Source organism: Serinus canaria, chromosome 4 (genome assembly GCF_022539315.1).
Source record: "Serinus canaria isolate serCan28SL12 chromosome 4, serCan2020, whole genome shotgun sequence".
Classification (NCBI taxonomy): domain Eukaryota; kingdom Metazoa; phylum Chordata; class Aves; order Passeriformes; family Fringillidae; genus Serinus; species Serinus canaria.
The window spans coordinates 8,364,933-8,377,741 of record NC_066317.1 but is presented as its reverse complement, the minus strand read 5'-3'; positions in this window follow the sequence as shown (position 1 = coordinate 8,377,741).

Genomic DNA, 12,809 nt, shown 5'->3' with positions numbered 1-12,809 from the left:
CATTTATGATAAAACACACGTTGTATCTGTGTGCTTGCAACACACACCATATATTTTTTTCATGCCTTCTCATTAAAAACAAAAAACCACAGGCCACCTACACTGAACTCTGAACCTTTTCATAGCATTACTTCTGTCCTTATTGATCTTTAACAAATCCTTTTTGGGAAAAGAAAAAGCAAATCCAAATTAATGCCCATTTTGTGTTCATTTAATACCTGGTAAGGTGGGTGCATTTCTAGATCCTCTTGTGCATCCTTACCATCCACAAACCTATGCTGCTAAAGGCATATCTGGAAACCAGATTGTGCAAGATGCAGCAATTTAAGCTTTAAAATAATTCTTAAAGCCTTCAAATAAAATTTAAAAAAAAATCTGGAAGACTTTTAACTTCATTATATTTGTCTATATATTTTTAGACACTACATTATCTATTCATAGTTCAGCAGGTATGCCAGGCTCATCAGTTTCCAAATTATTTGCTGGCTTCCTGGCACACCTCTTAGTTATTTTTATCTGATATTTCAAATAAATTACAAAATGCCTTGAATTGCATGATTAGTCCATTATGTATTCTGTTTATTACAATTATATGAACTTTTGATTAACCTCCATAAGTTTCATGAATAAATTACCTGGATCGAGGAAACTGCCAGTTAGTGTTACAATGTTCCAGTCAGGAGTTTCCAAGAGATTAGCCTGCCTTTTTTAGAGGCAACTTTTTTCCTCCCTGCTTCTTTTAAAAAGGATTACATGCTGCTGCTGCTCAGGTTCTATGAAGAACACGTGAATCTATTTTGCAACCCCCTCAAAATGAGTGGGTGCAAAATTTACTCACAGAATCACATCTTTGGAAGATGATTGGTGCCCTTTTAGATATTGATGGCACAGCCATTTTAACATGATGAGGATAAATTGTGCTAATCATCATGAGGCTTCTAAGCTGTGCTGAATTACAGACCAGAGATTTCCTTCCTGTGTCTTCTGTGAGTGGTGTTGAACAATTTCCTGTTGAGAAATAGAAAAAAAAAATCTCTACATTCCCCAATGTATTTACCATGAGGAAGAACCATAAGACTAGATGGTTGCCAAAGACTGGCTCTGCTTTTTCCCAGAGATCCTCCCATATCAATTTCAGAGAGGTCTATTTTTTGGATGGAAAATTCCATTCAGGCAGATGGACCAGCACCACTACTTTATAAAGGTGATCAAGGAACCAGAATTTGAAATTATGGGAGGTGTGCCCTTTGGGTGCCTGCTGGTCAGGAGGGAAGGAAATGACCAAGCCAGCATCTTGCCTCGAGGCAGCAACCAGATTGACTACACTCAACACCTGCTGTGTGCTGTAGGATTAGGGCAAGATAAGAAATGGGAGAGCTTTCAGCTGCTCTGTCAAGAACAGGTCATAAACCTCCAGAGACAACCTGATGTCATGGGGATTGATTAGGCAGGGAGAGGCAAGGCACTGCAGAAGGGTGTGGTGTCTCTTTGATTAACTGCACAGAAGACCTTTTAATGCAGAATAAAGGTATGAACTTGAAGTACTAATCACAATGACATAGGGTCTGTCTGCAAGAGTTGAGTTGCACAGGGATGTCCACAGGAGCATCTAAATGCTGGTCCTCAACATCATCACAGCAATCCAACAGCGAAAAAAAAAAAAAAAAGGAAAGTTTGTGCAGTAGACCCTCAAGAGGTGCCCAGGAAGGCACAAGGAGGTTTGGGAGACCCTGAAAGAGCAATGGTGAGACTGAAAGGGTGCTGGAGAAGCCATCAGAACCCACTGAGTGGAGTCTGCTGGCCTGGCTCAGCAGTGTGCAGCTGCTCCAAATGGATGTTGATATAGAAAATGCAGGATATTTCATCCCTGCCTTAGGGACTATTTAGACTGATCCTAGACGATAAAATTTCTTAAGTATTTCTTAAATAAATACACAAGGTCCTGTAAGGTCAGAATAATCTGGGGGTTGAGTTCAAATGTGATGGAAAACTACTGGGAATGATCATGTAATGAGCCTCAGCTATAAATATTATTGTTAATATACTGATTATAGCTTGTTCTATGCTGCTTTTTTATAGGAGATAGACAGAGATGGTGCCAACTGCTCTCAGCAACTGGCAGAAACAGAGCTGGCTGAAAACCAGCTTGTTGCACCTCAGATTGGTTAGATAGATGCCATTCAGAGAAGTATTTCAGACATAGAATACTGCAACAAACTATTCCTGAAATATTTTCTGTGTTAGACTTAAATTTCCATGGGATTCTCAGATCTGTTTGGGGTCAGCTTTCCAGGGAAAAATGTAACACTGCTGATCATACATGTTCTCTCTTGTGGAAGACTAAACTCACAGTAAATGTACTCCCTTTTCTGTGATCTGTAATCACAAAAGCCCCAAGATGTCCACAGGAGAGGAAAAAGTGCTAAGGCCAGGCACCCCAATGACATTACTCTTCTCAGTGAGTACGAGGGTGCCAGCTGAGTGAAGGCAAGTGAGAGCCAGGAGACACAAATGATAATAAAACAGTGAGGACTAAAACGAAAAGCGTTCTTCTATTGATCAACACACCAGCACAGATGCTAGAAGGCAAACAAAAGAGATAAGGAAAGAAACATCTTTAGGTGTTAAACGAAGAAATTTTTTTTAAGTAAATGTGAGAGGACAGGTAAGGTTGTAAAATATGTTCTTTCTACAGGATAAAGTAAGGAGCATTAGAAGTATAAAGAGGCATGAATTTAAGTAAGAGAGCCATTTATTATAAAAAACTAACACTGCATGCAGTTGAAATTCAATGATATTTCTTTGCAGCAACCCCACCAAATAGTGTTAGAATTACATAGGATTCCATGAACTTTTTGATGTCATTTCCTTCTGTTTCCCAGAAACAATAAAATAACATACAGGAGTCCTTTTGCTTTCCTCAGCTCAGTGACATTTTACAAAAGGTAAAGTAATGCTGCACCTACTGACTTCCCTTGTCTATTTACAAGAGGAAATGTCATCAAGCATTCAAAATGTCACTCCCTACTGGGGTGACGTCATGGAAACATCCCTTCCCCTTCAGATGCTGGTGTTTGGAGCAACAAACCATAATCTGCTTAAGGAAATGATGGTTTGGTAGGCAAATGGGACCCAGCTTAATACCTACAAAATGAAATGTGGAGCAAATACATTTGCCAAGGCTGAAGACATTTTCCAAGGAGCTCAGACAAATGTTCAGTTCTGTTGTCTGCCTCTTAAGCCAATTACTGCTGCAATGCAGACAAAGAGGTGCTGTGTCTGCTACTTAGCCATCTTGTTACAGTCCTTTAAAAGTGTCATGAACACAGAGAGGCATATTTGTAATCTTTATACTAAGTACACTTCACCTTAATTGCATCACCTCATGAAATTATATAAACAAGACTTTTGTATTTGCGCTAGAGATTTTCTTAAGCTGTAGAAATAAGAGCTGCTTATAAATTTCAAAGGATACAGTTAGCGGGTTTAAGACACACACTTTTGGTGAATTTATCATTTATGGAAAAAAAACCATAATTCTGAAATTTCTTTCTGTCTTTAAATGCCTACCTGATTTATAGCCTGCTGTTTATATCTTGCTTGTACTCAGACTTTTTCTGATTCCTAATAAAATATAAACCATAAAACCAAATAGTTTTCAGAAAGAAATTATTTGATATGCATTACCTACTTAATTTCTTCATTATCAAATGTGGCAATAAATATATATGACAACAAAAAGGTTTTTAAAGAAAGACTAACATTATGTCACTTTTCCATTTTAGCCTGTTTTAGCCAAAAGAGACATACACAAGTTCTTGTAGCCTGAGAACTTGCAGACATAGGCATAAATGTCAAAGTGATTCCTAAATTAAATCTACATTATGATGTTAAAAAATCCACCTTCTGGGGTAGAATTTTTGTTTTGCTTTGTTTTGTGGTCTGTTTGTTTGGTTTTTGTATTGTTTTGTTTTTAACAATTTTTCAATTCTTGTTTGAATTGCAGCTAAAATGTAAATAAATATATGTAGCACAATGGTGGTTCTCCTAATCACTCATAACCTGCTACTGCTGATCACAGCACCATCATTAGGGCACTCAGCCTTGTCAGTACTGAGGAGCAGCTGTGTAAAACCTTATGATAGACACCAGCTTGAGATTTCTAGCCCCTAAAATTAAGTATGCACTGAGTTTCTCAGTCCAATCACCAAGCTAGAAATTTGGGCTATATTTGTGCAAATTCTCTGGTGAAAACACTGCTTTCCAGTAGCTTGCAAGAGAAAAAAAGGTGACCGTGAAGGATAAATAATTTTTACTCACATTTAACCTGAGCATCTGAACACTTACCCAAGGTCATTCACTGAGTCAGTGCCAGGACTGACTGCAAGCTTTGCTCCATCTTCTGTGCTTTCACTGCATCAGAGACTGCTTTTAGTTTTTTCACATTTTTATAGATCTTTCCAGCCTGGCAAAATTCACTGGGGCTCCGATGAGTTGAGAGCCAGTGCACAGCTTATCTCCTAAATTCCTGAAGATTTCCTATCACAAGATTCCACATTTATTTTTAGTAGCTGTACAACTTCTAATGGGAGCACAAACCCCAAGACAAGCTAAGTTTATAAAATTATCAGAAAAACCTAAGATTCTCAGACTTCCAAATGATTCCATTAGCGTCAATGAGTAGGATGCATTTTGTGGAGATAAAGTTACACACAATTCAAAATTAATCTGAATATTCCAAAATTAAATGAAAGAGCTGTTCTCTGGAGATAAACTGAGAAACCATATTCTTCTTACTTGGTTCAGCTAAATCTTTAACAATTTTTTTTTTAACATTCTTGCCTCTCACGTTATTTATAGAGATCACTTATTAATATCTCAGTTCAAATTAATGTGAGGATGCAAGTGCCCTCATCCCAAAAGTTCTCTCAATTACACCAGCTGAAATAGAATTTTTTATGTGATATTAAAATAGTAAGGTTGCATCTACATAGTGCAGACATCAGAGGTTCACTCACAGACACTGGAAAAGGAAAAAAAACCCAAGACATCAAATGAAAGACAAACCCCAATACTCCCCAAATGTTGCTGTAACAGGACTTAAGATTCATTAGACCATTATAATACTCTTTTCAATTACTTCCATGCAAATGAAATACTTTATATTACAGAAAATTAAATTTGTATGTCTTATCTTCTTGAAAAAATGAATGAAAAAAATACTAAAAATATTTAATTAAAGTCAACTTCTGTACTACAACTAAATAGCCTGGAGATGTTGTACAGGTGAAACACTGTTGTACTAGCTTACAGGCTAGCTTTAAAATCAAAATAATTTTGATATTAAAGCTAATGAGCTAATCTCCATTAAAGAAGAATTTAAGGAACTGATATTTATTTATAAAAAAAATTAGTTTCCAAATTTTTGTTTCTTAATTTAGAAAATCTGTTTTTATTACTCTTGAACTAAACTGATTAGGAAAGAAGTGAACTATTACCTCTCACAGACTTCAAACTACAAACATTCAAATCCAAAACAATGACATATCCTCTGGAAGTTTCCAAATCATTCAATGCAAAACAAACTCCTGCTGGCATTAGTGACTGAGGAAATCATTACAGATATATCTGTATTATGGTTTCCAGGAAAAAATGGTTCTGTTTGTCACAATTTGGGTGAACCTCAGTTTCTCTCAGGAAAGTTTCAAGCACACATCCCTCTGTCACACCATTTCCATACAGAGAGAGGCTAAAAAACTTCCCACGTCCTCCAGTGTCACCATGATATTTTCTGAAAAATCTTCTTTGCCCAGGATTTTTTCTCCCAAGAAGCAGAGAAGCCTCAGAAAAGAAATGTAAGCCATAATTATCTGATTGCTTTGGAATTTGCTCTGTGGGTTGCTTACCAGCAGGTGCATCTTTGATTGGTTCTATGTGAATTTTTTTTACTTAATGACCAATCCCAGTCCAACTGTGTCAGACTCTCTGATCAGTCATGGGTTTTTATTATTCATTCCTTTCTAGCCTTCTGATATCTCCTTTCTCTTTCTTTAGTATAGTTTTAGTATATAATTTCTTTTAATATCATATCATATCATATCATATCATATCATATCATATCATATCATATCATATCAAATTAGCCTTCTGAGATCATGGAGTCTGTCAGGACCCAGGACATCCCTCTGGCTGTCCTGAGGAGCCAAGACCCCTGCCAGGCATCTCGGAGACCCTGGCACAGAGTCCAGAATGCCTGCGATATTGATTATGACCCATGGAGCAAGTTACCAACCTTAGATGAAGATCTGCAAGTCACGAAAAATTAAGTAGAATGATAGTAAATTTATCACGGGGTGAAAAATAGATTTTTTGAGGTTTTTAGAATGGGGGTTCAGGGAGCAAGATGGAGGAATCTGGGCATGTCCGTGCCTTTCTCCTTCTTCTTCTTCTTGGCCTCCGTCTTGTGGGTGATGTTGGCACTTTTGGATTGGTTTAGAGTAGAAGCTCACTGTCTAACACAGGTGATAGGTATTGCAAAGTAATTGTAAATATTGTACATGTAGTTTTTAGTATAAAGACATAACACCACCCTAGGGGCAGACAGAGTGCCTTGGACTGTCCTGCTGAGTGACCTCAGCTGGACAGGAGATAGAATTTTATAGATAAGATACACTAAACAACCTTGAGACCGGGAAATGAAGAGCCCTGACTCCTTCTTCAAGCACCGGGTTGGGAAAAGAGACTTTCTAAAGTATCTCGGGGTCACTCTGACCAGCTAGAGACCCCGAAAGGAGTCAAATTCTCAGCTCTCACCTCATCCTGGAGACCTCACAACACCATACTCCAGCTTGAGCTGTTATCAGGCCAGCTAGATAGGGTGTAGCAGCAGGCCTGCAGGTCTGTCCAGAATTACAGCCTTAATCCAAAAGAATTGAGAATAGAGCATTAAAAATTCATGGTATTAAACAAATATTTGTTTCAGCTACCTTATTTTCTCCTGGATAATTGCTTTTACCTTTGCTTGTAATTTGTCATTATTGAATGAACATGTGACAAAAGAAATATTTAGCTTTCTATTGCAACTGTTGGAAGAAATGGGCCTGGTGGAAGGAACTGATCCTCAATCACTCGCTGCTAGGACACAGCAGCCCATGGGCTGAGGGAAGAAGGATATTCTGGAAGTTCTGCCTCATGAATTGTACTTGTTTAGAATACACAGCTGGGCACAGAGATGGTTTAAATCCCCTGAACTGACACTCTCTTTGGGTGGACAGGTCTCCCTTGTGCAGTTAGACAGAGCATTTGGCAGTGCTTCATGGTTTCCTAGGCAGAGTGCTCTGGTCTGGATTCTTTCCTGAAAGACAAACTCCAAGGAGCATGTTCAATTTTTCAGCCACCTGAGCATTGACTTTAAAGAGCTCTTTCTGACATCCTGCTTTTGGCTCTGCTTGCTCCCCTGTTGCTACTTTATCATTCCCACTAGGCTGTACACGAAGCACCTGAAGGATGGCTGTGAAAGTACAAAACAAAAAAATACCCTTCACATCCAGGCACATCACACCTGCTGGAGCACAGCACGGCTCAGGGAAGGTTTTAAAAACACTGAAAGAGTAACTGCATTTTATTTCCACACTCTTGTGGAGTCCTTTGAGGACTGTAGGAGAACAATGCACATATACCCAGGTTCTCCAACCCTATAATACAAAATTCTACAAGTGTGAACAGAGCAAAAACTAGTAGATTATCAAGATCATCCAAACAGAGGAATCTATGAAATAAATTAACTCTCCAGGCACAGACAAAAAAAAATTCTGATCTTTAGCACCTCCCATTTAATAATGTTAAAGCTCATTCCAAATAGTAATAGGCTATGCCTCATGACGGGCAGTAATTATTAATGGTATCTTTCTGGCCAGCAGTCTGATTTTCATAACGTGCCTGTTCATTCATTCGTATATTTTATGAGCATAATTACAACAACTGTGTGTTTCTGTTGGCCTGTTATGTGCATAAGTAGCTATTTGCATCTGCAAATATCTCATTTATGTGTATGGTCACTGTTATGTCTATGTGCATAATTTAGATATGCAATTGCAAACATCGTAGTGTTCACATATTTATAAGAAAAAATGTCCATGAGCTAAGCCATACATCCTGCAGTGTCAACTTTGTGGCAGGAATGTGAATGCAGCACAAATTGTCAGACTCCCAAGCCTGCAATTTAATCACTGAGCCTCACATAGTAGAAGAAGACTGAGAGATTCTTCTTCAGTAAAAAAGCTGAAGGAAACAGCCCAGTAAGGATGATGGTGATCCACCTCAGACTCCCTTTTTGACTTTGTTAAATTGTTAAGGCTAAGGGATAAGCCCTCTTGTTTCATAGAATAGATCACCCTGAGTGATGTCTTCTGAAATAATCCTGTGGGAGTAATAAAGCAGCAGAGATTCAGCACCAATCTTTGCAAAGATTGATCAGCATGCTTCTTTTTTATTCTGTTCTCTAATTTGTAATCTATTGAATTGAAGGATTTTAAGTTCCTGGACATTTTCCAAACACTTCTGTTACCTGGCCACTGTGTAGATTTGTGATTCAGTCTTCTAGGAACAACAAAATAAACCATAAATGTGATTCTGTGATTCTAAAGGATACTTGTGTTAAAGAAAAACATTGATTTAATTCATTGAGCTATCCAAGGTGACAATTCTTGCTGAGCCATAACACAGAATGCATGGCTATAGGGCAAAAGGAAGCAAAGTGAAAGAAAACATCAGGAACTTTTCTGGAAAAACTAGATTGTGTTTCCTGAAAAGGACTACCAACCTTTGAACTCATAGTAAATGTAATTCAAAACAACACACACACAGCTCACACACACACACACAATGATGAACAGCAAATAATAAGAAAACACAAAAATTATCTTTTCTCTAGGGCATCAGGAAGCACATGAGAGCAGAAGGGCAAGAGAATCCACAATTTTTGGACAAGGCCTCTGTTGGGAGCTATTAAAATCCAAGATTCAGCTCCCAGTTCAGAAAAAGATTTTCTTTCTGCGTGACTCTGATAAGACACAACAGAATTAAAACAACACCTTGACATCAAGAGCAGGACTGGATGGCTGGAGCTGAAGTCCAAATTTGTGACCCAATACCTTCCTCCTCAATAAATATACTTCAATATATGGAGTAGCTACCTCTTTATTTTGTTCAACATTCATAACTATCACCTTATTTATCAAGAATGTGACAAATTAATTTAATATAAAGTATGTAATCACACCCATCACAATTTCAGTATTTTCACACGTAATTAACTGGTGCTTTCTTGAAACAAAGCTCCTCAGACATCCTCAGGAGGTAGATGCTTAAGTTCCTTAATAAAAGAGCAGCAGATGCGACATCTGTACACAAACATTCCCCCAAGACCACCTGAGATCTATTTTTTTTCCCAATTTAGGAGATAAAACAAGTGGTCTACTTGGTCTGAAAACAGAGGTTCTCCTCCCTTGAGTGCAATATTCCTGGTGAAAAAGGAGAATTATTAATTTTTATGTCACAAAAAAGTGACATTACAACAGGTAACACTGTGTTATTCAGATAGAAAGGAAAATTATGAAATTTGCTTTCTTCCTTTCCAAACTAGTTTTAGTTTTTATACTGAAAAAAGGGCAAGAAAAAAGGAAAATAATCCAAAGAGCAAGGACCAGAATTTGAAATTTATTTCATCTCTCTGAAGGTGGAAGAAAGTAGCAGTTTTCCAAGGCCTTTGTCTTTTGCTGCAGCAGGCAGGTAACAGAATTTTGCCTGTGAACTGCATTGCTGTCATTGATGGTTATGATTACCCACTAGAACTGGATCATTTTAACACCTGGAATGGAGATCAGGTATTTCAGCACCTTTACATCCAAAGAGTGTATATATGTCTGATGTCCCTTTATCCCCCAGGGCAATCTTGTCTACTTTTTCCTATTGCTGTCACTTGTGAACTGGTGGGATCTGGCAGGTTTGTTTTGCTTGAAATAAATTCCAGCTGCCAAATTTCTATTCCAGTTTGAATTTTGATTTCATTGTTGCCAACAATAATCTACTTATTCCTTTCTTCCACATTTTATCTCTCTATGAAGAATGCTTTCTGACAGCAGGTAGGCATACAAAAGCTGACTTTTGTATGGACATTCAGTACACCACCTGTATCAAACAAATCAAACACCCTTTTGCCTGAGTGTATGAATAAGTAGGTGACTCTATTTGAAAAAATTCATTAAGTGGTTTCATTATTGTTCATATTACTTTGAAGTCATTAACATATTGGGTGAAATTACAATCTCAATTACAGAGGAGTAAATCTGAGGTAATTACATGAGCACAGAGTATGATAAAAATCTGGTGCAAAATAATTAGAACCTTTCAGTTGCTCTTGGTTAAACTTCACTAGTGGAATTATATAAATTAATAAAAACCACCAAGATGTATGATTTCAGAAAATTCACAGATACACAGATACAGGTAATTTGCATTGTTCACAGGACACATATCAAGTAAAGCAAACAAATGAAGCCCCAAGGTCCTGGTAATCACTGTTAGAATTACTTATGGTCTTCACCCTTTTTGTGGGAACACAAATAATCCCCTTGATAAACTGAGCGTCAATGACCTTCGTTAAAAATTCACTGAAATCTCACTGGGTAAATAATAACTATTAGCCTTAAATTATGTGGACATATAATTATCCAGGTTGGATTCTCTGCACACCTATTACAGGGGCACAGCCTGTCTCCCCCAGCAGCTCCCTGCCCATTGACACATTAGCATGTGTTTCTTATTCTAAACACATTTACAGGTGCAAAAACATTAAACTAACTTTTCACTGTTGAGAAAAAAAGTCTTTGTGCTGCAAGATAGGAAACATCAGAATTAAAATTTCACATAAACATATTCCTATTTCTACTAACACATGCATATGGATTTCAGTTTTGGTCTTCAGTAGCATTCTCCTATGGGAACCTTCTCCTTCAGCACAGGATGGTGCTCACCCAGAGAAGCCCTTCCATCTTCCTTTTTTTTCTATTCAATACTGTCTTTCATATCCTGAGCTACTACAGAAATAAGGGGTAAATTCCTTTTTCTGTAGCATTTGACTGCTTCATCAACATTAACATTAATGTGTGCTATTCTTCCAACAACAATTATTAATGATATGGGGCAATTCTTGTCCTATCAGAAGTTCATATATATGGAAAAAAAGTGCTCAAAAGATGGTCAAGGCAAATGTTGAAGGAAATACAGAAATAGGTAATACAATTCTTTAAAAGTATCTTCATAATGGCTCAGTTTCAGAGGAACTGGGCTATGCATCATGCACTCACACAGACTCTGGGGAGACTTCAACAGCTGGAGCATTTTCTCACCTTCTTGCAGAGCTTGGAGAAGTGGCTGTGAGCTCCAGAAGATTTCTTACCTACCTTGGGGTGACATGAAGGGATTTGTTTGTTTGTGTGCTTTTTGTTGTTTTTAAAGTGACCTGAAGGGCAGGCAGGGAGAACCCAGAGGTGGCTCATTTTGGTGACAACATGCCAGGCTCCGGGGTCTGGGCTAGAACTGGAACTGGAGAGCTCAGGAGCTTGCTGAAGCTTCATTGGCAATGATAGCTACCAACACAGACACCATCTGTAAACGCTGCAGTCACTTGAAAACAAGGAGCTACTGGGCAAAAAGATGAAAGCAAAAATGCTCATACTAATTATGTGTGCCCAAAATCAGTGAAACTGGATAATTTCTTGCAGCGTGTGTTATCTTTTTATATCCAGAGGTCATAAATCCAGTTCTCCTGGACACTGACTGCAGTACTGAATGCTCAGCCATCCTCCCACACAGGTATCAGGTCTGAAAGGCAGGGAAAAGCCTTTGTATCTCTGTCTGGTTCAGCATTTCCCAGGGAATCTCTGACAGACAAAAGGATAGCATCTAATTTATCCAGCTTTCCTTGACAACACAGTAACAACAAAATAATTCAACTTTTCAAGGTAAATACAGTTCACTGTATTTAACAGAAATTACTGCTGTTTCTTAATAAGATTAAAAACCCCTCCTTTTCAGGTCAACCCTTTTTTCCCCTATCTCCTCAGCTTCTTTCATTCCCAAAAAAAAAAAAAAGCCAATTTAACTCTTAAAAATACATTCTCAATATTTTTAAAAATTGTCTTTTTCATCCCTTAGAATGATTTAAAACAAATAGTCAAACAATAAGCATTTCAAAAAGTCAGCCACTTGGACGTTTGAAAAGACATTTTTCTTTTTTGCCTTGTGATCACCATAAAATTTTTAAAAGTGACCTTGAGTACTTTCATAACCTGCAAACAGCATTTTTTGCAAGGTAAAATTTCCTAACTTGCTGGTTTGGCTGAGTAATCTCAGTAATTTTTCAGCATGTTATTTTCAAGCCAAAATGATTAAATGTAGACAACATGTAAATGACTTAAAAAAAGACCTACAGTGAAAATAGTCACCAGTAGTGATCAATATTGGTCTTTATTTCTGTTGGTCCAAATCTTCACAGTTTTTCTTGTTGCATTAGTGGTCAGGTGTAGTCTCCCCCAGTTCAAATTAGAACACTGCATCACCAGAATTTCAGTAAACACGAACTTTAGGCCATTATTATGGTTAAAAGATGATGTGACATTTCACTTGCATAGAAGAAACTTTAGAGTTTTGGTTAGCAGTGCTAACTCATCAGAGTGTTTTTGCACCATGCAGGTATTTCTGATGCTGATATTTTTTTTTCATTTTTTCAAGTAAAAGGAATTTTATAA